This window comes from Eumetopias jubatus, unplaced genomic scaffold (assembly GCF_037043125.1).
Source record: "Eumetopias jubatus isolate StellerSeaLion01/CBP00866 unplaced genomic scaffold, mEumJub1_p1.0 scaffold_17, whole genome shotgun sequence".
Classification (NCBI taxonomy): Eukaryota; Metazoa; Chordata; class Mammalia; order Carnivora; family Otariidae; genus Eumetopias; species Eumetopias jubatus.
The window spans coordinates 59,003,965-59,027,750 of record NW_028274823.1 but is presented as its reverse complement, the minus strand read 5'-3'; the positions used below and the strand labels follow the sequence as shown (position 1 = coordinate 59,027,750).

The window sequence follows — 23,786 nt, the reverse complement described above, 5'->3', positions numbered from 1 at the left end:
TTTTTTTTTTAAGATTTTATTTATTTATTTGAGAAAGAGAGAATGAGAGACAGAGAGCACGAGAGGGAGGAGGGTCAGAGGGAGAAGCCGACTCCCCGCTGAGCAGGGAGCCCGATGCGGGACTCATCCCACCTGAGCCGAAGGCAGTCACTTAACCATGCTCAGTATAATTTCTAATAAAAATGGACTGTGAAGATTAATTTACGGGCTGCCTGTAGTCAGAAAGAAAAAGACAGTATAAACAATGTTATGCAATTTGACTTTTCAGTCAGAATACTCAGATTCATAGGTCAAGCAATGTAAGGTGCTCAACTTTGAAATGAGAAAGCATTGGGCGCCTGGGTGGCTCAGTTGGTTAAGCGACTGCCTTCGGCTCAGGTCATGATCCTGGAGTCCCGGGATCGAGTCCCACATCGGGCTCCCTGCTCAGCAGGGAGTCTGCTTCTCCCTCTGACCCTCTTCCCTCTCATGCTCTCTATCTCTCAAATAAATAAATAAATAAATAAAAAATCTTTAAAAAAAAAATGAAATGAGAAAGCATCTGGTCTTCCTCCTCCTTTCTTGTGAACTTCATTAAAATTAAAAAAATTTTTTTGATATATTTTCAAACAACAGAAAAGCTGTGAGTAGTACAAAGTAGTCCCATATACCCCTCACCAAGTTTTCCCAAATGTTAACATTTTATCTTGTTTGCTTTCTCTCTCTCCACATACATAAATTTCCCCCTTGAATTTTTTAGTGTAACTTTCAGACGTGATGTGATGTCTCTTTACCCTAAATACTAAAATGTGTATTTCTTACAAACAAGGACCTCTTCTTACATAATTATAGTAAAAAGATCAAAGTCAGTATATTAACATTGATATAATACTATCATTATCTAATCATCACATTTCACCAATTGTCCTTAATAATGTAGTGATATCAAAAGATAATCTCAGATTATGCACTGCATTCAGTTGTTCTTTTTTTATATTAAAGGTATTATTTTATTATGCATAGTTTTATGACTGCTTACATACATATATACATAGTATACATATATATAGTCATATATATATATCACCTCCCAAAGTGACACATGTTGAAATTCAAAATTTTATATCTATTAAAGGAATTGAAACTCCAAAAAATCCTTTCCTCAAAAAAGTAGAGTTCGGGGCGCCTGGGTGGCTCAGTTGGTTAGGCGATTGCCTTTGGCTCAGGTCATGATCCTGGAGTCCCGGGATCGAGTCCCGCATCGGGCTCCCTGCTCTGCAGGGAATCTGCTTCTCCCTCTGACCCTCCCCCCTCTCGTGTGCTCTCTCTCTCTCTCTCTCTCTCAAATAAATAAAAAAATAAATAAATAAAATCTTAAAATAAAATAAAATGTTTAAAAAAAGTAGAGTTTGTATAATTTTGAATTTTTCTAAATAGTTAAGGTCAAAAACAAAATTGTATTTTTACAAGCATTTTTCTTGAGAAAGGAACACTAATACTTGTTAGAGGTCAGCATAATTTTTATACCAAATCATAACAAGAATATTACAGAAAGGAAAATTACAAGTTAATCTCTTTTTGTATCTGAACATGCATGCATACGTGCATTTAGCCTAAAAATTTTTCAAATAAATTCCAGCTATATATAAAGAGGATAATATATTGTGACCAGGTGGGACCTATTTGTAGTAATGCAAGGTTGGTTTAGTATTCAATCATTGCATCTTACCTCATTAAGAGAATAAAGGGGAGAACTCAAATGCTCATCTCAAAATTGATGAAGGAGAAGCATCTGATAGATTCAGCCCACATTTAAAACTGTTTAAAAATATAGAAAATTTTGAATAGAATGGAACTGTCTTAATTTGATATATTTTGTTTAAAAACACTTAGAGCAGCCATTTTTAATGGTTATATATTAAAATATTTTATCCTGGGGGCGCCTGGGCGGCTCAGTCATTGAGCGTCTGCCTTCGGCTCGGGTCATGATCCCAGGGTCCTGGGATGGAGCCCCGCATCGGGCTCCCTGCTCCACAGGAGGCCTGCTTCTCCCTCTTCCACTCCCCCTGCTTGTGTTCCCTCTCTCGCTGTCTCTCTGTCAAATAAATAAATAAATTCTTTAAAAAAAACAATAAAATATTTTATCCTGAGATTGGGAAGATTAAAAGGATGGCTCCCAAGACTAAGTATATTCAATACTATATTTGAGTTATAAGCCATTGCAATAAGCTGAGAGAAAAGATATAGACAGTATAAAGGAATAAATAGAACTGATGAGTATGACATTATAATATATACAGAAAATCCAAAAGAATCTACTGATTGCATTAAAAAATCAGTAGTTAATTTCAAAGGTATTTTTTGTTTGTTTGTTTTATTTGATAGAGAGAGAGAGCAAGATCAGGAACACAAGCAGGGTGGGTGGGAGAGGGAGAAGCAGGCTTCCCGCCGAGCAGGGAGCCCGATGCGGGGCTCCATCCCAGGACCCTGGGATCATGACCCGAGCCGAAGGCAGACACTCGATGACCGAGCCACCCAGGCGCCCCAAGGTTTTTTTTTTAATTCAGGCAATGACTTCATGGGTATTTTTTAAAGCTGGCATATTTTATTTTTTGAAAAAAATTTAATTTACATTAATTAACATATAATGTATTAGTTTCTGAGGTGGAGGTCAGTGATTCATCAGTCTTATATAATAATACCCAGTGTTCATTACATCACGTGCCCTCCTTAATGTCCATTACCCAGTTACCCCATTCCTCCACTCCCTCTCCCCCCAGCAATCCTCAGTTTGTTTCCTATGATTAAGAAGAATCTCTTATGGTTTGTCTCCCTTTCTGATTTCATCGTTTTCTTTTTTCCTCTCTTCCCCTACGATCCTCTGTTTTGTTTCTTAAATTCCATATATGAGTGAGATCATATGATAATTGTCTTTCTTTGATTGAGTTCTCTCTTTAATCTTGCCAATCGGATGTTTTCAAAGAATGAAGGTCAGTTATTTTTGTAGAATGTCACCTAATTTGGGTTTATTCAATGTTTACTCATGATTAGATTCAAGTTATGCATTTTTAACAAGAATGTCACAGAAATGAGCTTGTGTTCTCAGTGGATCTTATCTGGAGGCACATGATACCAATTTGTTCCATTACTGTGATCTTAACATTGATCACTTGATTAAGGTGGTATCTGCCAGGTTATAATTTATTCTTACCTTTTGTAATTTATTATGGTGAGATACTGTAGGACTATCTAAGTATTGTTTCTTCTCATTGATCTTTAGAATCCATTCATGATTCTTATCTGAGTGACATTATTATGCACTCAATTTTTAACCTAAACATCCTGTTTTATATTTTATTACCTTTAAGGCACCTTGACTTTTGGGGGGCATAAAAAGTTGATCTTAAAAACTTTTTAAGTTCTAAAGAGTAAATGAATAAAACTTTTTAGTAGTAATGAAAAATGCCTTTGGCTCCATTTAATGTCTTATTGCACACTGTAGGCAAATGGTTAATTTTGGTTGAGAATGTTGGATTTAGGCTACTGTGTGGTAAAATGTGGGTATAGTATCTGGGATGTTGAGAAAAAGCAGGTATCAGGATGATGAAGCTAACAAAGCATAGAATTCCAAGGGAGCGTGACGTAGACTTCATTCCTTCTTTATCTTGCCCTTTCAACCTCTTATCTTCCACACAACATTATCTTACAAAGAACTTAATACAAAAGAAAGAAGCCCAACTCAGAAACTCAACAGAGACAAAGTAAAATAGAAGATAATCAACCAGTGATAACCTACTCCCTCAATCGAGGACCCAGTAGCTTTAAAGAAAAGAAAAAAGAATTGTTTATGAACCAGATAAGAAACCAATTACATTAAAGATTCTTTAGGATATAGAAGAAACAAAACTCACAAAATCACCTCTGACTGGAGTTAATAAGTTATAATAAAAGTATACCCCATTCCTATGTACAGTTAATGATTGGATGGAAACATCAAAGTGTAGTCAAAATTAATTATGTTGATATATAAAATGCAAAGATCAGTATGATTTTAGAAAATCCAGTGAACTCATTTAAAAATAATTTAAAAAGTTTTAAATTACAAAAAAAGAACAAACTTGAAAGAAATTCAAACAGAAATGTGAAAAAGCAAAATTGTCCTATACTCATTGTCCTTCCCATCTTTCAATCTCCTTACTGTCAGATCTGAGAGGTACATATTCTTAATAGTTTTGTGAGTATTTTCCAGATATAGTTTATATACATACAAGTGTATCTATAGTTCTGTATATGTCATGTATATATACAGATGTATCAACTCATTTTTTAATAGTGGTATCATTTTTTTGAAATATATTTGATATGCGTTGAAATACTCAGGTTTTATATATATTATTCAACCAGTTTTGATGAATACTTAGACACCAATCATTTCTGTTACCACAGCAAATTCCCTTGTGATTCTTCCTAGTCAGTATTACCTTCCTCCACTCCAGCAACTACTGTTTCTGTCATCATCGGTTAGTTTCTTTTACATATGAAATTACATAGAATAAGTTGGCTTCTTTCACTCAGTACTAGGTAGGTAGATTTGAACATCCTTAGTTTTTTGTTTTTTATTTTTAAAACAACTTCATTGAGATATAATTCATATACCATACAATTCATCATCGAAAGCGTACAATTCAGTGGCTTTTAGTATATTTACAGTTGTACATGGATTACCCCAGTCAATTTTAGAAGATTTGCATTATCCCAAAGAGTAACCCTGCTCCCCTTAGCTGACACCTTCCAACCGCTCCAACCACTCTAGGCATAGGCAACCAGTAATTTACTCTCTATTTCTATGGATTTGCCTATTTTAGACATTTCATATAAATATAATCATGCAATACACAGTACTCTGTGACTGGTTTCTTTCATTTGGCATAATATCTTCAAGGTTTATCCTTGTTGTAGCATGTATTAGTACTTAATTCCTTCCTTCCTTCCTGAATAATATTCCATTGTCTGTACACAGCACATTTTATTTATCCAGTCACCATTTGGGATGTTTCCACTTTTTGGCTATTATGAATAATGCTTTTGTGGTCATTCATATATATGTTTTTGTGTGGGACATATATTTTCATTTCTCCTGGGTACAGACCTACAGGTAGAATTGCTGAGTTGTATGTTAACATTATGGTTAACTTCTAGATAAATTGCCAAACATTGCTAAAGCAGCTGAACCATTTTACATTCTCACTAGCATTGTATGAGAGATCCAATTTCTCTATATATTTTGGCTGACACTCATTATTCTATGTCTTTTATATTTTAGCCCTCGTAGTGGGTAGGTGAAGTGGTGTCTCACATGGTTAAAGATAGTAAGCATCTCTTTATGTGCCTATTAGCTATTTGGGTGTCTTCTTTGGAGAACTATTCATGTTCTAATGGGTTATTTGACTTTTATTGTTAACTTATAATTGTATATGTGTATTCTACATTCAAGACCCTTGAGGGGCGCCTGGGTGGCTCAGTCGTTAAACCTCTGCCTTTGGCTCAGGTCATGATCCCAGGGTTGTGGGATCGAGCCCCGCATCAGGCTCCCTGCTCCATGGCTCCCTCTCCCACTCCCCCTGCTTGTGTTCCTGCTCTCGCTCTCTCTCTCTGTCAAATAAATAAATAAAATCTTTTTTAAAAAAAGACCCTTGAAAGTTGTATGATTTGAAAATATTTTACCCCAGTCAGTAGGTTATCTTTTTCTTGATGTGTCTTTTGAAGCACAACAGTACTTTTTTTTTTAAGGATTTTATTTCTCTACCTGAGAGAGAGAGAGAGAGAGAGCGAGAGAGAGCGCGCGAGCACACAAGCGGGGGGAGGGGCAGAGGGAGAGAAGCCGACTCCTGGAGCAGGGAGCCCGATGTGGGGCTCGAACCGAGGAGCCTGGGATCACGACCTGAGCCGAAGGTAACCAGCCTCTTAACCAACTGAGCCACCCAGGTGCCCTAAAGCACAACAGTTCTTAATTTTGATGATGTTCAGTTTATCTGGGTTTTTGGTTGCTTGCTTGTGCTTTTGTTGTCATACCTAAGAAACCATTGCCTAATCCAAGTTTACAAATATACATAAGTTTTCTTCAAAGAGATCCTTGGTTTAGCTTTTACTTTATTTAAAAAAATTTTTTTTAGCTTTAAAATCTTTGATTCATTTTAAGTTAGTTTTTATATATGTTGTGAGGCAGGGTCCAACTTAATCCTTTGCAAGTGGATATCCAGTTGTCCCAACACCATTTATTGAAAAGACTATTTCCCCATTGAATTGTCTTGGAACTCATCATATTTTTGAGTTTCATTCATGTTCTTGTGTATATCAGTCCTTTGTTCCTTTTTATTGCTGAATAGTATTCCATTGTAAGACTATACCGCACTTTGTTTATTCACTCTTTCATTGATGGACATTTTGATTATTTCCAGTTTGGGGCTTTTACCAGTAAAGCTGTTATGAACATTCTTATACAAGGGTTTTTTTGGTGGACATGTGTTTCCATTTCTGTCAGGGAGTTGAATTGCTTAGTCATAGGGCAGGTGTATGTTCAGTCTTTTAAGAATCTGCCAAACGATTTTCTAAAGTGTCATTTTATACTCCCACTGCGAATTATGAGAATTCTTAGTTGCTCCACATCTTTTTTTTTAAAGATTTTATTTATTTATTTGAGAGAGAGAGAATAAGAGATAGAGAGCACGAGAGGGAAGAGGGTCAGAGGGAGAAGCAGACTCCCTGCTGAGCAGGGAGCTTGATGTGGGACTCGATCCTGGGACTCCAGGATCATGACCTGAGCTGAAGGCAGTCGCTTAACCAACTGAGCCACCCAGGTGCCCCAGTTGCTCCACATCTTGTGCAACATTTGGTTTGGTACCTTGTTCATTTAGTCATACTAATGATAGCTACATTCTTATGTTATCCATCATATGGCTCTATAATAACTATATTTTTGAACACTATTCTATATATTACCTAAAAATAGTAGCATTATTAAATTACATTAATATGTTGGGAAAAAACCCTATCATCCAAGAGAATTAATTTGCTTATAGTTTTTCATCATTATAGTTATTATTAAAATAAACATACTTGACTAAACACAGATTTTTTAAAGGTATATAATCCATGTACCTGTCATATAATATTGAACCTATAAAAACAGGATGAACAAAAATAGAGGTAAAAGTGCAGTGCCGAGGGTTTTAAAAATTATTGCTCTTCTAAGCATTGGTGGTGAACTTTGGTAATTCCATAGAGGAAGCAGGATCGATCCTGCATTTTTGCCATTTGCCTTTAATCTTTGGATTAAAGCATAGAACACCCAAAAGAGGAATTGTAGTTCAGTATGTTTGATGATAGTGTACAAAATTTTGCCCATAGTTGGTCCAAAAAAGAGTTCACAGTTCTACTTAAGATAGATGGCATCCCATAAGAATGACAGTACTTGGAAATAAGAGCACCTAAATAACATCAGTGATGTTTATGGTGGCACGGAGAATGAAAGTTATCTGGAAGCTTAAAACAAACAAACTTCCTAAGTGGTCAACATCATGAAAGAAGAAATATAAACATCCAAGAAATAGTTTTTCAATGATCAACCTCAAATAATTAGAAAATGCGCATTAAGAATGTTTTTGTTTTTTTTTTTATGTGAATTTGGAAAGATAAAAGGACAAGATTAGCAAATATAAGAAATTTGAGTTAAAATGGGACACTTGGCACTCTGAAAATAAATCGGTACTGTCTTTCTGGAGAGTAGTTTGGCTTAGAGTCTTGAAAGTATGCATGGCCAGGCACCTGGGTGGCTTAGTCGGTTAGGTATCTGTCCCAGGGTCCTGGGACTGAGCCCCACATCAGGCTCCCTACTCAGTGGGGAGCCTGCTTCTCCTTCTCCCTCTGCCCCTCCCCCTGCTTGTGCTTTCTCACTCTCTCTGTTAAATGAATAAATAAAATCTTTAAAAAAAAACTATGCATGCCTACTTCAGACTTAAAAAAATGAGAAATGTATCTATGTATTTTTAAAAAGATGTGGGACTCAATCCGAGGACCCCGGGATCATGACCCGAGCCAAAGGCAGATGCTCAACCGACTGAGCCACCCAGGTGCCCCTGTTATCTATATTTTTTAATTGAATAAAATAGGTTACAAAATGATATGGTATAGATCTCATTTTTGTTTTAAAAATACAGTGCATCAAATATCATATACATGAAAAAGGATCTGGGAGACTCATATTAGTTTTCCCTGAGCAAATGATTTGGAGTCTTTTTTCTGGTTTTCCCTATCTGCCAGTTTTTTTCCCCCCTGTAATGAGAATGTAATAAAATCAGAGAAATGTTAATTAAAATTAAAAATGCTAACCTTACCATTGTGATTAAAGAGCAGTGACTACCATTCTGAACATTGTGAAAACTATTCCTTCTGTGTAACTGTTCCAGTAAAGCCGTGAGGGCAGAAAAGTCTTGGGGAGAGGAGTTTGGGCTCTAGGCTACGACAGGTATATATATTTCTTTGACTTTTTATTTGAATATCATTTCTAATTTATAAAAATATTGCAAAATAGTACAAAGAATTTACCCAACATCCCCAAATGTTTAAGTTTTATTTTAATTTCATTATACTTAATATAGTGTTAAATTAGATTCAGGTGTACAATATAGTGATTCAACAAATATATACATGATCAAGTCCTTATCATGTTATGTGTTCTCTTTAATCCCCATCACTTATTCCCAACCCCCCACCCCCACCCGCGCCACCTCCCCTCTGGTAACCATCAGTTTTTTCTCTATAATTAAGAGTCTGTTTCTTGGTTTGTCTCTCTCTCTTTTTCCCCCTTTGTTTATTTGTTTTCTTAAATTCCACATACAGGTGAAATCATATGGTATTTGTCTTTCTCTGACTGACTTCACATAGCATTATACTTTCTAGCTCCATCCATGTTGCAAATGGCAAGATTTCATTCTTTTATATGGCTGAATACTATTCCATTGTATGTGTGTATGTATATAACATCCTCTTTATCATCCATTCATCAATAAATGGACACTTGTGCTGCTTCCATAATTTGGCTATTGTAAATAATACTGCTATAAACGCTGGGGTGCATGTATCCCTTTGAATTAGTGTTTTTATATTTTTTGGGTAAATACCCAGTAGTGCAATTGCTGGATTGTAGGGTAGTTCTATTTTTACTTACTGTTTTCCACAGTACCAGTTTGCATTCCCACCAATGGTTCAACAGGGTTCCTTTTTCTCCACATTCTCTCCAACACCTCTTGTTCATTGTGTTGTTAATTTTAGCCATTCTGACAGGGGTGAGGTGGTATCTCATTGAAGTTTTGATTTTCATTTCCCTGATGATGACTATCCCCAAATGTTAATGTCTTACATACTATGGATCGAAACTAGGACATTAACATTGATACAATATTATTTACTGTTCTAAAGACCTAATTCAAATTTGCCCAGTTTCCCCACTAATGTCCTTTTGGGGGGGGTTCCCAGGGTTCAATTTAAGACTCATCACATTTAGTTGTCGTTTCCTTAGTCTCCAAACTGTAATAGTTCTCAGTGTTTCAAAGCCTTTCATGGCATTGGGACTTTTGAAGAATCCTGTTCAGTTACTTTGTAGAATGTCCCTCATGTTAGGTTGTGTGATTCTCTCATGATTAAACTGAGGATATGCATTTTTGGCAAGAACCCACAGAAGCAGTGTGCCTTTCTCAGTGTATCATATCAGGTCTTATGTCTGAATTAACTTTGATTTCTTTTTTTTTAAAGATTTTATTTATTTATTTGAGAGAGAGAGAATGAGAGATAGAGAGCACGAGAGGGAAGAGGGTCAGAGGGAGAAGCAGACTCCCCGCTGAGCAGGGAGCCCGATGCGGGACGCGATCCCGGGACTCCAGGATCATGACCTGAGCCGAAGGCAGTCGCTTAACCAACTGAGCCACCCAGGCGCCCTTAACTTTGATTTCTTGGCTTAAGTGTCTGCCATGATTTTTTTTAAAGGTGGGTGAGAGGTGGAAGGAGAGAAGCAGGCTCATGCCCAGTGTGGAGCCAAAACGGGGCTCAGTCTCACAACCCTGAGATCATGACCTAAGCCAAAATCAAGAGTTGGATGTTTAACCAAGTGAGCCCCCCAGGTGCCCCGACCTACCTGCTAATTTTAGTATTCATAGTATTCATACATAATTCTTGCTTCCAACAATTAATATGGTGCTTACCAAATGGTAATTTTCTACCATTCCTCTCCATCTATTAATGGGAATTGCACTGTAAGAAAGCACTGTCCCTTTTCTCCCACTTATTTATTCATTCAATTATATCAGTATGGACTCAGAGCTATTTATTTTATTCTGTGGGCTATAATCCATCACTGATCATTAAATAAAGGGTTAAGGAAGACTTGCCATGTCAGGTTCCAATAAAAAAATAAGATTGATAAGTGTGGGATAGGAAGAAACAGTATATTTAACTGTTTAGAGGTAGTTTCTTGTTACTTTGGATACTTAAGCAAAGGTGATGAATCATTTAATAAAGGTAATGCAGAGATTGGGCCTGGCATAAGGAGGTGGATTCCATGTCCTTGAAGGTCTGTTCTAACCTTGAGATCCTCTCATCTGCTTAAGCAGAAAACACAGATGGTCACTTCATAACTTACCTACTAAGCTTGTGTAGTAAGGGTTTTTTTTTTTTTTTTTAAGATTTTATTTATTTATTTGACAGAGAGAGACATAGCTAGAGAGGGAACACAAGCAGGGGGAGTGGGAGAGGGAGAAGCAGGCTTCCCGCGGAGCAGGGAGCCGGATGTGGGGCTCGATCCCAGGACCCTGGGATCATGACCCAAGCCGAAGGCAGACGCCTAAGGACTGACCCACCCAGGCGCCCCTGTAGTAAGGGTTTTATATCAGAGCATGTTTAGCCTCTGGTGTATCTGTTGCGTAATTTGTAAGACCCAACCAGCACCCCAGGCAAAGGGTAAGGTGTGTGGAACCTCAATGTATATACTCTAAAAATGCCAGACCTGACAGTTCCCATCACTTTCACGTAGCTGGGTTCTTAGTTCTTAGAACTAAACATAATGATGTGTAAGTTTATCTCAAGGTCACTTTTTCTTGGATGTGTAAGGGAGATTATTGCATTTATTCGCTGGTGTAGTAGTGTTGTTTTATGATTTGCTGCCTGTTGTACTTCAAATCTTTTCAACACTTCTTCCTTAGAATTTTAGCCTTGATTTATACCCCCCCAGCCATTTTCATTTTTTCAAATGAGTTCTATATTTGTCTTTGTTTCCATGGTTTCTGAAATACTTCCACGAAACAATAAGAGTTTTAACAAACTTATTTTATTTTCTTATTTTATGTTCTTGTATTTATTTATTTTACTATACAAAAAATATTGAACTCTAATTTTTAATTAATTAATTAATTAATTATTTTTAAAAGATTTTATTTATTTGACAGAGAGAGAGAGACAGCGAGAGAGGGAACACAAGCAGGGGGAGTGGGAGAGGGAGAAGCAGGCTTCCCATGGAGCAGGGAGCCCGATGTGGGGCTCGATCCCAGACGCCAGGATCACGACCCGAGCGGAAGGCAGATGCCTAATGACTGAGCCACCCAGGCGCCCCTATTTTTTTTAAAGATATTATTTATTGATTTGACAGAGAGAGACACAGCCAGAGAGGGAACACAAGCACAGGGAGTGGAAGAGGGAGAAGCAGGCTTCCTGTGGAGCAGGGAGCCTGATGAGGGGCTTGATCCCAGGGTCCTGGGATCATGACCTGAGCCAAAGGCAGACGCTTAATGACTGAGCCACCCAGGTGCCCCAATATTGAAGTCTATTTAAAATTTTTTCAAATTTATTTTTCCCTACCTTTATTGAGATATACTTGACATATAATACCATGTAAGTTTAAGGTGTACAACATGCTTATTTGATAGACATATATATTGTAAAATGATTACCACATTTTTGTGTTCATTTAGAATATCATTGAAATTTTCTTCCCTTGTAGTAACTTGTAGCATTGGTCATAAATTTATTACTAGCCCAAACTTTACTCTTTTCTGTGTTTTTCAATTAATTGTTCGAGTTAGCAGGTCTTAGATGTTATTTCAATCTCTACGAGTCAAGTACTGCTCACCCCTGCCAAGGATTCTTTGTTTACCATATTTAATCCAGCTTTTAGTTCCACTGATTGCTCTTTCCCAAGCTCATTTGTTTGAATCAGTTTTGCAAGTATAATACCAAGAGGCCTGGTAGGAATTGCTTCATTATTAATGTCCAAATGTGTAACAACATCTGCTGAGGCTTCTTCATGCCTGGAGCCTCATGTTCTCAAAACTCCTGTTAGTTTCCATGGCTGTCATCTCATTTGTTAGCAAAGCATCAAAATGGCTTTAAGAACAGGCCACAAAAGTTTTCCTGGCAGCTTTCCAGCCAGGTACAGAAGAGAGGTATTTTAGGGTCAGATTGTAACTTTGGAATTCATAACAGAGAGGTGAGAAAAATTTAGCAGTAAGAGAGAGCCCTCAATGTTCACAGACTAGGAGACTTTTTTCTGGTGTTATTTTTGTTTGTTTTTATTAAAAGCCCTACACTCAGCTCTTTACAATCATCCTCAGTTGTATGATAGTAAAAGTGTGGCGATTTTCTGTTTTATGACACCAGTCTTTTGGGGACTGTGGAACTCAGAATCGTGTCCCTTTCTCATTTATGTTTTTATTCCTGTGTTTCTTAATTGGATTTATATTCCATGATGTTTAAGGTGTTTCTGAAAAATTAAAAGGTACATAGTCCCAGATTTGAATTTGTCCGTGATACCTGTCAAAGAACTACATAGAGGGTGGGGGGGAAATGCAGTGCCCTCTTCCTTGAGGTAGTAATGACTTATAACTTCAATGAAGTTTTTTGTAATGCCTTCATGTTTTCCTGTGGCATTTTGTTTGCACTTTGAAATACATAAAACAATGATGATAACACGCGTGCTGGTGTTTTATTCCAAATAATGTGAGCCCAAGCAGATGACATTTTTTTTTTATGTTTTTAAGATTTATTTATTTGAGCGCGAGAAAGCAAGAGCGCATGTGCAGGTGTGTACCAGGGCGGGGCAGAGGGAACAAGAAAGAGTCTCAAGTCTTGTGTTCCCTCTCTCGCTGTGTCTCTTGACAGAGAGAGACACAGCGAGAGAGGGAACACAAGCAGGGGGAGTGGGAGAGGGAGAAGCAGGCTTCCCATGGAGTAGGGAGCCCGATGTGGGGCTCGATCCCAGGATTCTGGGACCATGACCTGAGCTGAAGGCAGGCGCTTAGCTACCCAGGCGCCCCAATAAATAAAATCTTAAAAAAAAAAGAGAGAATAATATTGAAAGACAGGAAGAGAATCAGTAGTAAATTTAAAAGAGTCTATGTCTTTTATTTATTTTTAAAGATTTTATTTATTTATCTGAGAGAGAGAGAGAGAGTGAGAGAGCATGAGTGCGGGGAGGAAAGGGAGAAGCTGACTCTCCGCGAGCAGGGAGCCCAGTGTGGGGCTCTATCACAAGACGGTGGGATCATGACCTGAGCCGAAGGCAGATGCTTAACCAACTGAGCCACCCAGCCGCCCTGAGTCTGTCTTTTAAATTAATAGAGGAAAAGAGAATAAAATAGAAAAATAATCCATTTAGCAAAAAACCTACCAGCACCAAACATTTATTATTACATTGTGACTATAAAATGTAGTCACCATCTAAAAGAAGTGACTCGGATTATGTAAATAAAACAAAGTCTATAAATTAAATGATTTGTTGTCTACAAGGAACACTCCTAAAGGAAAGAGAGTTGAAACTCAGAGGATGGGCAAAAATATTCCAGAGAAATATAAACAAAACTAGAACATGCTACTATTTTAAATTTAAATTCTTCATAATTATTGCCATCTCTAAATTTAAAAATTGAACCAAGAGTAACAAGTTTATCACATCTAGATATTATCAATTATTCTTTGTCAATCTGACATTTTAAAATTGACTACATTATTTTAATTTAAAAATTATTACTGAGGGTTTGTTTTTCAGCTTTATTGGGGTATAATTGACAAATTTGTATGATGTTTAAAGTTTGTAGTGTGGTGTTTTGATACACATATACACTTTGGTAGGATTCCCTCCATCATAGTAACATCATTACCTCACAGATTTACCTTCTTTTTTTTTTAGTGAGAACATTTGAATTCTACTCCTTTAGCAAATTTAATTATTTAATACAGTGTTATCAACTATAGTCACCACATTGTACATTGGATCCTCAGACCTTTTTCACCTTATAACTGAAAGTTTATACCCTTTTTACCAACCTCTCCCTATTTCCTCCACCCTCCAGTCCCTGGCAGTCACTTTTGTACTGTTTCTGTGAGTTTGCCTTTTTAAGATTTTAGATTCCAAATACAAATGTTCCCATGCAGTATTTGTCGTTCTCTCTCTGACGCATTTCATTTAGCATAATACTCATAAAGATCATTCATGTTCATCCATGTTGTTTCAAATGACAGGATTTCCTTCTCCTTTTGTAAGGCTGAATAAATATCCCTGTGTGTGTGTGTGTGTGTGTGTGTGTGTGTGTGTGTGTGTGTGTGTGTGTGTGTGTACATATATACACATATTCTCATTTACTTTATCCATTCATCTGTCAGACACGCTAGGTTGTTGCCTTACCTTGGCTGTTGTGAATAATGCTGCTACCTCATGGAGGTGATATCTCCTTTTGGTTTTGCATTTATGTGATGATTGATAATGATTAGCACCGGGACACCTGGCTGGCTGAATTGGTAGAGCATCCGACTCTTTTTTTTTTAAGATTTTATTTATTTATTTGACAGAGAGAGGGAATACAAGCAGGGGGAGTGGGAGAGGGAGAAGCAGGCTTCCCGTGGAGCAGGGAGCCCGATGCGGGGCTCGATCCTAGGACCCTGGGATCATGACCTGAGCTGAAGGCAGACACTTAACGACTGAGCCACCCAGGCGCCCCTTGGCCATCTGCATTTTAGTTGTTGGAAAAAAAAATCTATTTAGGTCCTTAATTTTATTTATTATTAATGAAGTGAGATATCTTTTTGTAGAAAAATTAATTAATACTGGAATTCGGCATACGTAGTTTCTGGATTTTATTTCAGTTTTGTATGCCTTTATAATTTATTCATTTATTTTATTTATTTGGGAGAGAGAGAGTGTGGCAGGAAGGAGCAGAGGAGAGGGACAGAGCTCAGACATGGGGCTTGAGCTCAGAGCTCACAGCCCAACAAGGGGCTCTTATCCAGGACCCTGAGATCAGGACATGAGCCAAAATCAAGATCAGATGCTCAACTGACTGAGCCACCCAGGCACCCCATGTCTTTATAAAAGAAAAAACTACAACAACAACAACAACAACAACAACAACAAACAACTTTATTATAAAAGGAACAGATACTGGGGCGCCTGGGTGGCTCAGTTGTTAAGCGTCTGCCTTCGGTTCAGGTCATGATCCCAGGGTCCTGGGATCGAGCCCTGCATGGGGCTCCCTGCTCAGTGGGAAGCCTGCTTCTCCCTCTCCCACTCCCCCTGCTTGTGTTACCTCTCTTGCTGTGTCTCTGTCAAATAAATAAATAAAATCTTAAAAAAAAAGAACAGATACTAGTTGAAAAAAGTTAAAATATCAAAGGGCTAAAAGTTCCAATTCCCATTTTCTTTCTCCCTTCCTCCCCATCCCTTTTATTTCACAGCAATAACCTTAGGACTACTTTGTTGTGTATCTCTTCAGATGTTTTATTATTTTATTTTAAAATTATTTTTAAAAGATTTTATTTTTAAATAATCTCTTCACCCAACATGGGGTTTGAACTCACAACCCTGAGATCAAGAGTGTCATGCTCGGGTGCCTGGGTGGCTCAGTCAGTTAAGCGACTGCCTTGGGCTCAGGTCATGATCGTGGAGTCCCGGGATCGAGTCCGCATCGGGCTCCCTGCTCAGCAGGGAGTCTGCTTTCTCCCTCTGACCCTCTTCCCTCTCGTGCTCTCTATCTCTCATTCTCTCTCTCTCAAATAAATAAATAAAATCTTTAAAAAAAAAAAAAAGAGTGTCATGCTCTACCAACTTAGTCAGCCAGGGGCCCCTCTTCAGATGTTCTAAATCTACACTTAGAGATTTCTCCTCAACCGTCCCCAGGTACACACACAGAAGACTGTATCCTATGTTCCTCTTCAGTTGGTCTTTTCATGAAATTTTTGGATCTTTTGCCATTTCAGTACATGGTATTTCATGGGCTACCTAGAATTCCATTGTACAGACATATCATACCATACTTCATTCACCTAGTCCTGTATTGTTTCTGAGATATTTCCTGTACAGTGCAGCTCAAACAAGTCTCCCATAAACATTTTTGTATACTTTTTAAAAAATTCTTTTTCTTATTAAGGACATATCTAAATCTGGAAATATTTTAAAATTGTTACTTCTTTTTTTAAAAAAAGATTTTATTTATTTATTTGAAAGAGAGAGACACAGCGAGAGAGAGAACACAAGCAGGGGGAGTGGGAGAGGGAGAAGCAGGCTTCCTGCTGAGCAGGGATCCCAATGCGGGGCTCAATCCCAGGACCCCAGGATCATGTCCTGAACCGAAGGCAGATGCCTAATGACTGAGCCACCCATGTGCCCCTAAAATTGTTACTTCTAATAGAAGGAGAAGGGTAAGGCAAAATTTCCATCATTGTACTTATTTTATGGAAATAAAAGGAGGGAAAAAAGGAGTGTACTCATAATGGGAATTTGTATTGATGGGTAGTACCTCTTAGCTTCATGACTTGCCAGTAGGTGCTTATCTGGATTTCTCTTCTTGACTTGCCAAGACTGAGTCATGCATTAAAAGGTCAGTTAGGTAGAAGAGGACCAGAGCTCCGGTGAAGGAGAAAGGTGTTATATACAGACTGAGTGGTGGTAGATGAGCATGGAGTCATTTAGTGATGGTAGGTACTGGAGACTGTTTTGCAGGAGGCAAGGAAAGACTAGAACGAGTTTACCTAAATTAACTTCTCCTTTTTCCTAACCGATCCTGCCACGTGAGGTGTCTGGTTCCAGAAGGGCCATCTTCTGAAAACAAGTATTTGTAAAATCAACATTTGGAAAGGAAGGATTTTTCCTTTATTCTAAAATAATATTTACAAGTCAGTAAAGCTAAATTGGAAAATCTCTCCAGATTAAACCACCCTGTGAATTTTCTTCTAAATTCATTTGTGTACTTACTCATTTATTCTTATGATAATCATCCAGCTTTTTAAATAATCATTTTAAGCAGAAAACAAGTTGAGAGAATAATGCAGTGAACACCACTATGTCCATTACTGCAATTCAATATTTGACTTTTTGTATGTGTATAAACCACTGGTAAGTTGCAGGTTATCATCTTTAAGGTTAAGTCCTACCATACAATCATACCATTATTAAGATTCCCTGATATTATCTAATATCTAGTATAGACTTAGATTTTCCCATTTGTTCCCAAAATAAAACACGTTTGTGAACCTAGAGGACAGTCGCGAAAATCTCGCCTCTGGGGACTAAAGTCCAGGATGAAGAGACTGCATTGCAAACAGATAAGTAGGTACAATCAATTGATATGATAAATATCTGTGCCAAGATAGTAAAGGAAGGAGTGTTCAGTTTTATCTGAGCAGAGCTGGGGGATAAGAAATACTTGAGTTTGCCCGCTGGGGGATTGTTAAAAATTGTTGATTTCTACCAGATACCTTTCTTCTAGTTTTAAGTGTTTTTTGGGCAAAATTGTTGGGGGAGGGTTGAATGAAGAAAGGGCATTCTACCTTAAGGCTGCTACTCAAGAAAGGACTGGGCTGATTAAAATAGCCTTAGGGGACGCAAGGCTGGGGGTGGGGCTGGTCTGAGCATACTCCTGTTTTAAGGTACAGTCTGTAGAATTTCGCCAAGGCTAGGATCTTGGAGACCTTTCTTGCAGTACTGAAAAATGTGAATTTTGCTCTGGTGGTTAGTGTTTCCCAGGTTGCCTTACCTTACTGCTCTTTGAGTCCTTATAGAGTTTCTACCTTCAGATTAAGGGAACCTTGCTGGGGCTAGTTTAGAATTTCGTTTTCTAAAAACCCCTAGGGTGATGTTGATGTTTAGCCAGGTGTTTGTGGAATGCAGCCTAAAGCAATGAGATTTGCATTTAAAATGATCTCTGTAAATAACTGCATATCTGATCATTGAAATTTGTGTTGTACAAATGAAGAAACTGACTTTGTGATTTTATTTAATTTTAATTAATTAATTTTTTAAGGATTTTATTTATTTATTTGACAGAGAGAGAGAGACAGTGAGAGAGGGAACACAAGCGGGGGGAGTGGGAGAGGGAGAAGCAGGCTTCCCGCTGAGCAGGGAGCCCGATGCGGGGCTTGATGCCAGGACTCTGGGATCATGACCGGAGCCGAAGGCAGACACTTAACTGAGCCACCCAGGAGCCCCTAATTTTAATTGATTTAAAATTTAAAACTGAATTAAAGTGAAATATTTTTTATTAAATACAACTTTGTTTTAGTACCACTACATTTTACTTTAACCATTGAAAATTTAGCAATGAATTAATTTGCAGTATGTATAAAATATACACTGAATTTCTTGGATTTGATATACAAAAAGTAAAATATCTTCATTAATTTTTATATTACATGTTGAAATTATATTTTTATGGTGGCTTAAATAAAAATATATTAAAATTTGTTTCACCTGTTTCCTTTTACTTTTAAGAAATAAACCTCCTAAAACCTTTGAAATTATTTTCTGTAGCCCACATTGTATTTCCATTGGACAGTGCTTCCTTAGAGTTACAGTATATGAAGGTTTGGGAGTCCTGCAGACTGGAACTCAATCCCAATTCTGAGTTTAATCCACTAAGGGTAGTAGGTGAAAGGTTAGGTTCTGAAAATGCTTGTTACCTAACATTCACTAGAATGTAATATCCAGGGGTACCTGGGTGGCTCAGTTGGTTAAGCATCTGCCTTTGGCTCAGGTCATGATCTTGGGGTCGTTTGAGTCAGCTCAGCAGGAAGTCAGCCTCTCCCTCTCCCTCTGCCCCTGTGCTCCCCCACTCCATTCTCTCTCTCTCTCAAATAAGTAAATAAAATCTAAAGATTTTATTTACTTATTTGAGAGAGAATGAGAGCACAAGCAGGGGGAGTAGCAGAGGGAGAGGGAGAAGCAGGCTCCACGCTTGAGCAGGGAGCCCAACACGGGGCTCAATCTCAGGACCCTGGGATCATGACCTGAGCCGAAGGCAGATGCTTAACAGACTGAGCCACCCAGGTACCCTTAAATAAATAAAATCTTTAAAAAAAATAAAGAATGTAATATCCATAAGAACTGGTACCTCTCATGTTAACTCTCTCATTAACCATGCGTACAACATGTTATGGGTACTCTTATAAATATTTGTAGAATGAATACACTAAGGCAAAAAGCAGTAGAAATGAAGATCTCAGGATGAAAGGAAGAGGTTTTAAGTAAGACCCCCGAATTCATTGGCTGAATTGGGGTGTTGAATGGAGGAGACTTCTGAGGAGACTCATGAGTTATTATATTAGGTGAGTTTTGGGGTTAAAGCAGGGTTGGGGTAGAGGTAACTCATTAAGTTTTAGATGTGGTTGAGTTTTGATTGCCTGATGATGATGTCCAGTTGGTGGATGACTGAGTTTGAAGTTTAGAGGAAAGATCTTGTCTTGCTGTGGGAGTCATCAGCAAATAGGTTTAGACTGGAAGCCTGTATCTAGATAAATGGGGAGCCTGGAGAGAAGGCAAAGGGGAACACTGCCCTTTATAAGTGGGCAGAGAATCCAGGAAAGGAGATTGAAATGTAGTGTGGAGAATTGAAGGGAGAACGTTAAAGATGTGAGCAGCAGTATTAAAAGATATTCTGGCAGTCCATTGAATTTGACAATTGGGACTATATTGGTGAGTCTTGGGCAGTTTCAATGAGGTGGTGGCCGCAGAATCCTAATTATAGTGGGCTGAAGAGTGGGTGATACTGATGGCAGGCAATTATTTGAAGGCCATTTTTTGTAAAATGGTGCAGTCAGATAGGGTGAGAGCTAAGGGTTTTGTTTTCTTTAGCTAGAAAAGCCTTAAGTTTGTTATAGCCTGTGGGGAGGCAGCTAGAAGGGAAAGATTTGCAGATCTTGATACTTTGGCTCCAGAATGCTCTCTGATTTTTCTGTTAGGAATGTGTAAATACCTCTGTGCATAGCATCACCAGCTAAGTGCTAAATAAATACTCAGTATTCTTGGAGCTTATGTTCTTAGAAAGCCTAAACAGAAATCGACACTTTTTTTTTCTTTAAAGGGAAACATTGAGGAAGGAGACCCAAGGCCACATGAGCAATATTGGAAAGAACTGAAAGTTGAAATCTTTATTGGTGCCTTGTAGGATCACGAATTAACTAGTTATCTGAGGGCCTTCTGGATGGAGTTGGGTGAGACAAGGTCCTTGAATTCATCTTTGATGATGAGGGAGCATTCCAGACAAAATGACTTGATAGAGGCTAAATCCTAGTGGAAAACAGGATTTGTCTTAAGACCAGTCTCCTGAAATCTTGAGGAGCATTTAAATGCCCTAAAAAAAAAAAAAAAAGATATTTGCAGCCTGCCTTCTATCATGAACCTTGACAGTATGAGTGCATATAAATTGCATTTGTCAAACTAGTATGATTGACTCTAGTCTGAATGAATTAGATAATCGGCAATTTTTGTGTTCTTTTCATTGTTTTTTAAAAATTAATGTGGTACTTCACGTTGGTGTATTATTTAATACACATAAGTTTTCAGGGCACCTGGCTGGCTGAGTTGGTAGAGCGGCATTGGAGCCTACTTAAAAAAAAAAAAACAAAACAAAAACCAGTAAGTTTTCAATGAACCTTCTAATGATACAAAACTGAAAATTTTGAGTAAAGAGTTAGGAAAAAGGTAAATTAAATCAGATTTATCCAGAAGTAAGGAGGTTTATAGTCTAGGGAACATTTGGAGAGAAAATAGTGACCTCTGATCATATCCTCAAGAGTTGGACTGTAAATTGGCTTCTAATTTCACCCAACTCTCCTTGATAATGTGGTGTGAACCCAGTGTGCATATGCTGAATTTGCACAAAAGGTGAGAATATTTTGAATAGCAATGCTATTCTGTTACAACTTAAAAACAGGTGAATGAAAGTAGGCCAGTGGGTTCAGAAAAACAATAATTCACACAACCATAGGAATTGAGTTTTTTTAAGTTTTAAGTGTCGACGGTAATCTTGGGTCAGTAAACATTACTAAATATTAGTAACTAATGGAATACATCATAAATGTTAATTATTACTTAAAGAGCAGTGCCTTGGGAGAGACCTCTAGTTTGATTCTGGGTCTGAGAGTATTGATTTGACTTTGCCTAGTTACTTAAACTTTCTAAATTTTATCAGAAGAATGGAGATACTAATACTATACTTAGGAAAAGCAAAGGAGATAATTCCTATAAAACGTTAATGAGGGCGCCTGGGGGGCTCAGTCGGTGATCCCAGGGTCCTGGGATGAGTCCCACATCGGTCTCCCTGCTCGGCGGGGAGCCTGCCTCTCCCTCTCCCACTCCCCCTGCTTGTGTTCCTGCTCTTGCTATCTCTGTCTCTGTCAAATAAATAAATAAAATCTTAAAAAAAAAAACAACACATGAATGATGATGCCTGGCAAGCAGTCAATGCTCAATACATGAATAATAGCTACTAATAAATATTTTTTTCTTAATTGTGGATTTGAGACTGGAGTTAGTAGGTTTTTGCTATATGTTGAAGGACATGTAACAAAAAAAGAACTACCTATTAGGTGTTTTTCCCCTAAATAGTCAGTTCATTTCCACACATAGTAAGGTCCAACAATATGTATAAATGCATTATTTCATTTAATCTTCACAATAAACTGGTTCAGTGAATGCTGTTGCTCGTCCTGATTTATCTTAGGGAAACTGAGGCTCAAAGAGGCTTCATAGAGCAAGGGCTCCCTCTCAGCCACCTGGTTGGTAAGTGATGGAGCAGGGAAAGTAGCCAAACTTTGATTCCATTAAAGCCCCATTCTGAAAAATCTGTGAAACATAAAGAATAAACTACACTGGACACAGAGTTGGTTATAACGTTAAGCATGGGGAAGACTGTTCATGAAAAGGGTGAAGAATGAACAGACAGTGGGTTTGGCTTTGGAGTCCTCCTAAGTTGTAGGCTCAGGGCGACACATCTATAACCTGGGGACAGAGGCACAGAAACCTGGAGTTCCCAGGGACACCTAGATTTTAGAGTTTCAGTTGAGACTCTCCTTGGAGGTCTACAAAAGAGCAGGTTAAGCAATGATGGAATTTGGCAATTGAGGGCTCACGTGTAGAACCTTGGGGTAGCCATTTAAGACATTTGAAGGAGGAGGGAATTTGATAGGATGATAGCTTGAGGCAAATTTCGGGTCTGAAAAGGTTTTTAGTCTTTTTGACTTGGAATAAATTGTACTGGCTCAAAGCTTTGGAGAAAGATGGAAGGAACAAGGACACCTGGGACTAGAGAGGTTTCATTCTTAGGTCAGTTTTGTATACATTCATAACCCATCTACAATTTACATGTTTTTGGATTAAATAGAAATTGTCCCTCCCTCTAACAATCTGCTTCCCCTCCTCTGGCCGCCGCCCCTCGCCCCGCCCCCAGTTAAAGACTTTACTTTGGATTCTGAGACCCTGTGGCCAAATGAGGGTGGAGTTTTTGTTGGGGATAGGAGTAAAAAAATTCGAATAGAAAAGAAGTCTGGATGTGGTGGATGGAAGTGGAAAAGGAGCTTTCAGAGTCTCTGGGATGACTTCTATTCAGCCCAGGCGTGGAAGAGCCCTAAGGCTTCATGGCACCCAGGTCGGACACGTGGGGATAAGTACAGACTCAGTCCCATACACCCCACCTTCTCCTGCCTTTCTATAAACTTTGGACATCTTATAGGGTGGCTGTAGGCAAGCTGCAGAAAACAGAACAGAGACAAAGCTCAAATATGAGGGCTACAAAACGTGGTGGGGTGGGTGTCCTCTTTTTATGCCTCAAAAAGGAAAAGAACTAGACAGTTGTACTGCTGCAGGAAAATAAGGTAACTGTTTTGCAGGTCCCCTTTGAAGAAAGATGTGTGTGTGTGTGTGTGTTTGTGTGTGTGTGTGTGTTCAGTGTTGATTTTAGCTTTGGTGAATGGCTGGTTTATCTTTCTTTTAATTTCAGTTTGGGTTTGTTCGAAAGCAGTTGTGCAGAGCAGGGACTGACCTCCACACTTCCGTGGGAATGTGGGAGGTCAAATACCGGATCCAGCATGATTGCATCATTTTAAAGTCAACATAAATGGAGCCACCAGTGGTTCTGAATTTTTTTCTCCAAACACTTAATTTTCAGGTTGAGAACATAGGTCCTGAGAGTGTCACATCTAATCAGGTATACATACTTTATGGGCTGCTCCTTGTCTTCTACGTCTTAGTTTTTCTTTTTTTTTTAGGGCTTATTTATTTATTTGAGAAAGAGTACGTGAGTAGGGGGAGGGGCAGAGGGAGAGAGAGAGAGAGAGAGAGAGAAGCAGACTCCGTTGTCAGTGCAGAGCCCAATGTGGGGCTCTTGTGGGGCTCTATCCACCTCGCGACCCTGACATCATGACCTGAGCCGAAATCAAGAGTTGCACGACTCAACCTATTGAACCACCCAGGCGCCCCTTCTACACGTTAGTTTTTTTAA

The 23,786-nt window shown here is 38.3% G+C and overlaps 1 protein-coding gene across 6 annotated transcripts in view; it reads left to right on the top strand.

Annotated features, from left to right (window-relative positions):
- The window catches only part of TET1 (tet methylcytosine dioxygenase 1), a 125,166-nt gene that overhangs the window by 40,246 nt on the left and 61,134 nt on the right, over positions 1-23,786 (top strand). The gene's annotated exons all lie outside the window — the stretch shown is intronic.